Source organism: Penaeus japonicus, unplaced genomic scaffold (assembly GCF_977035675.1).
Source record: "Penaeus japonicus unplaced genomic scaffold, GWHDUDI00000001_assembly GWHDUDI00000035, whole genome shotgun sequence".
Classification (NCBI taxonomy): domain Eukaryota; kingdom Metazoa; phylum Arthropoda; class Malacostraca; order Decapoda; family Penaeidae; genus Penaeus; species Penaeus japonicus.
In genome coordinates, this window is record NW_028234437.1 from 15,692,001 (window position 1) to 15,696,813 (window position 4,813).

Sequence of the window (4,813 nt, forward strand, 5' to 3'; positions counted from 1 at the left end):
TGTGTACATACATATATATGCATAACTAAATATATAGACACACACACACACACACACATATGTATATATATATATATATATATATATATATATATATATATATATATATATATATATATATATATACAAATATATGTGTATGTGTGTGCATATATACACAAATACACACACACACGTATATATGTATGTATATATATATATATATATATATATATATATATATATATATACATATGTATGTATATATATATGTATATGTATACATATGTATGTATATATATATGTATATATATATATATACATATATATGCTGCATATATTTATATATATGTATATATATATATGCATATATGTACACACACATTTATTTATTTGTTTATTTGTATGTGTAAGTATGTCCGTATGTAAATACATATACCCACACATAAGAAAGATCGTATTTTTATATATGAGCAAAAGTTGCAAGAGACAGAAACAGTGAGAGCCTGGGCTGATATTCCCAACAAGCAAGCCTCTCCCCCCATTCCCACGCAAGAGGGAAAAAAATCCTGTAAGCTTAGCCATTCTGACTGCAAGGATACCCGGCCATTCCTCCTAAGAAATTCCTTCAAAATCCTTTTTCCTAGCTCGGCATTCCGCTTTGTTATCGTGACGCCACAGCCAAGGGATCTGAAGATGTTTCCGTTCTGTCTTCCACAAATCTCCACGACAAACTCAACTTGCATATCGTATGTCATAGGAGGAGGAGGAGGAGGAGGAAAAAGAAGAGGAGGAGGAGAAGAAGGAAGATGAGGATGAAAATGTGGTTTCCACTCTTTTGCAATCTTTCATTGCTTAGTTTTTATTCATTTATTTGGTACAATTGTTCTCTGGTTCTATCATTTGGGCGTTTGTGCGTGTGTTTAGTTGTTATATACAATCAGATACACTGCTCAAACTTTGCTATTGCCGATGTATTCATATATGTATTTACTGTATCATTTAATGTATCATTTCTCCATTGCGCTGATGGCAGAAGGCGTGAAATGCAGAAGAAAGCCCCAGTGGCGCAATCGGTTAGCGCACGGTACTTATACGACAGTGTCTGAGCTATGCCGGGGTTGTGAGTTCGAGCCTCACCTGGGGCATAGGTTTTGGTCGAACTGAATAGGATTGCAGGCTGGATTGTAGACGCTCGTACGCTCGTTCTTCCAGTAGCGTTGCATACGAAGTTTTATATTTTAATAGAGTTGGTTTACCTTTACGTCTTTTATTATTTTGTAGAGATATGATTCTTTTGTGTTGTTATTCATCAATGACTGTGACAAATACATTTGAACATATGTAGGAAGATACAATAATGTATACATACATGCATCCATATTGACTGTGCGTGTGTATATATATATATATATATATATATATATATATATATATATATATGTATATATACATATATATATATATACATATACATATCTCTTTCTGTCTATCTATCTTTCTATCTTTACATACACACTAACATATATATATGTATATATATATATATATATATATATATATATATATATATATATATGTATATATATATATTAGTGTGTATGTAAAGATAGAAAGATAGATAGACAGAAAGAGATATGTACATTTGTACATATTTAGGAAGATACAATAATATATACATACATGCATCCACATTGACAATACATGTAACACACATTAATATTGAATATATATGTACATTTGTGTAAGAGCAACAGGAAGAGACAATACGCAGGATTTGATGCTCTCTTTGTTGTATAAACAACGTTTTGGCTCCAACTTCTTGAGCCATTTCCAAGCTAGAAAAAATAATTCAGTTTTATTATATTTCTGTGAACAAGTAATGGTTTACATTAATAAAACTATTCTAATGTAAACAATATCAACAAATGTTTTAAACTACAAATTGATTAGGTTATGAGTTAAGAATGAGTTAACAACACGTTACACTTTATATGTCAAAAGATATAAAGAATAGAGCATAGAATTGTCATAAAATTGTCAAAGGATGTGTTAAGATGAGCGAATCATCAACAAAAGAGAAAAAAGAGAAACTTCTTCACAGTCATAAGAAAGATCAAGTGATTTAAATGCATACAGTTACGTAAATAATGTTATAAGATTATAAGAGTAACTTTTTTCAGAAAAAAAGTCAGATTCCAAAAATATGTTGTACAAGACAAAGATATAAATAGATAAGTTTCATGAAAAAGAAAACACAGTTAAAAGCTTTCACGAACTATTAAGATGTACAAAAGAGTAAGAATTAATTCATAGAAGTTTAGCAATGTGCTTATTGATTTTTGGAAAGAGGATTCAGTATGATCTAATGACAACTAAACATATTAAAGACTTGTTATGAATGGCAACGTATTTTTTTTTTCAAATATGGCGGACAAATAAGCCGGTTGACAACCGGTTAAGAATGCAATTCTTTTTAGATTTTCTTATGAATGCATCGAGAAAATAAATAATATATGTACAAATGACTAGGGGAACTAACTTGTATATCATATTGCAATCAACTAAAGTTTAGACTCATAATCATAAAAAAAAAAAAAAAAATCCAAAAGATGATATAGCTAAAAGGGAGAGGCGTACGTTGGTAAAGTTATAGCGAAAATTGAAATAGAAAGAGTGAGTGCCTGGGCAGATTTTCCCAACAACAAGGAAGCCCCTCCCCCCATTCCCCCTCAAAAAATCCTATAAGCTTGGCCATTCTGACTGCAAGGATACCGGCCATTCTTCCCAAGAAATACCTGCAAAATCCCTTTTCCTAGCTCGGCATTGCGCTTTGTTATCGCATTTTGTTATCGTTATTTGTTAGCCAAGGGATCTGAAGATGTTTCCGTTCTGTCTTCCACAAATCTCCACGACAAACTCATTTTGCATATCGTATGTCATAGGAGGAGGTGGAGGAGGAAAAAGAAGAGGAGGAGGAGAAGAAGAAGGAAGATGAGGAAGGAAATGTGGATTCCACTCTCTTGCAATCTTTCATTGCTTAGTTTTTGTTCATTTATTTGGTGCAATTTTTTTTTTCTGGTTCTATATCATTTGGGCGTTTGTGTGTGTGTTTAGTTGTTATATACAATCAGATACGCTGCTCAAATTTGCTATTGCCGATGTATTCATACATGTATTTAATGTATCATTTAATGTATCATTTCTCCATTGCGCTGATGGCAGAAGGCGTGTAATGCAGAAGAAAGCCCCAGTGGCGCAATCGGTTAGCGCACGGTACTTATACGACAGTGTCTGAGCTATGCCGGGGTTGTGAGTTCGAGCCTCACCTGGGGCATAGGTTTTGGTCGAACTGAATAGGATTGCAGGCTGGATTGTAGACGCTCGTACGCTCGCTCTTCCAGTAGCGTTGCATACGAAGTTAAATAATCTAATAGAGTTGGTTTGCCTTTATGTCTTTTATTATTTTGTAGAGATATGATTCTTTTGTGTTGTTATTCATCAATGATTGTGACAAACGCTTTATATAAGAATCAAATACCATAATAAAAGGTGGATCATTCACGTTTGAATATTGCATTTTCATTAGGATGATCATGCAATCATTAATTCTACTTCATTCCCTTCTTTGCATGTTCAGTTTATCTTTTGAATATTATCTGGACTAAAGCCACTACAGTCATATCAACTGTATATAAGAGACCTCAGTATTTCGCTTCCAGAAGGGCAATAATGAACATTCCAAGAATACATGAACATTAGATAAATCATCGGTAGAAAAGCTAAGCTCTTTCAAATGGCAGCGCTTTCATCAGCACTGAATGGCTGCGGCGAAACCGTTTTATTTGAATGACGCTACGCAGAAGGAATGAAATGGAACGGAAGTTGAGGGGAAAAACTATATTTACATTCTGTTACACTTGCATGAATTTTGAAACAGTGTGTGTGTGTGTTTCTTTCTAAGAGAGAATGAGAGAGAATGTGTGAGTGTAGTTTGTCGGCTGTACACACACCTTCAACCTGTGTTTAGTATATTCATAAGTTCATTAAATAGATAAGTTGAAACAAAATTTCTATAACAAATGTATACAGATAAGATAGCATAACTCAAAAGCCTTGATTTGGAGGGAAAGCGTGCGTCTTATGTGAGGCCGCCCTGAGGTCGTTCCATATTAACTGGAACATAGATTTCATCTAATGGAACCTCTCCGCGGCTTCATGGTACTTTGTATGATATGTCGATGTATATTCCTGGAAAATCCCGCAGTCTATGCATTATTTTCCTTTCTGAATTGGCGAAAGCTCCATTGTTGTAGATGACCGTTTGGCAGAAACAATATGGTTGATGAATTAAAGTTGAGAGGCATTTTTCTTCTCATAGACACACATTTACCCTCCGACTTTTCTGCTGCTCTGTAATATATTGTTGCTCATTATAATGTCAGTCTCAAGGATATGTGAGAGAAAGAAATATAATATCTTTATTATGTTATGGGAAAGAGCATATGTATGATAAGGCAACAAGACCAACAGTTAAAGGTAGGTTTCAACTGTCTTTAATTAATTTTGGTGTTTTGACTTATTTCACATAACATTAAGTCACACAGCATTGCCCTCCACTATAAAACGCAGGCTTGAACAAGCCACCGGTATGGCTACATGAGGCATATTCTGGTGTAGTAATACGTGGGTATTACAATTTCCATGGCAACACATTTCCTCGATGTGACCGAGCCACGTGTTGGTAATGGGCGCATTTTTGTCAAAGAGATCAGCGGTGATAAGCGCTACTTTTCGGTACTCTCGGTGGTAATTTCTACATATCTGCTGTTCT

At 34.1% G+C, this 4,813-nt stretch overlaps 2 non-coding genes across 2 annotated transcripts; both read left to right on the forward strand.

The window, feature by feature from the left end:
- Positions 1–1,037: 1,037 nt before the first annotated feature.
- Positions 1,038–1,127, forward strand: TRNAI-UAU (transfer RNA isoleucine (anticodon UAU)). Its single transcript is given in 2 exon segments — positions 1,038–1,075; positions 1,092–1,127. It is a non-coding gene; the product is annotated as a tRNA-Ile (tRNA).
- Positions 1,128–3,226: 2,099 nt separating this feature from the next.
- TRNAI-UAU (transfer RNA isoleucine (anticodon UAU)) lies at positions 3,227–3,316 on the forward strand. Its single transcript is given in 2 exon segments — positions 3,227–3,264; positions 3,281–3,316. It is a non-coding gene; the product is annotated as a tRNA-Ile (tRNA).
- The last annotated feature ends 1,497 nt before the right edge of the window (positions 3,317–4,813 follow it).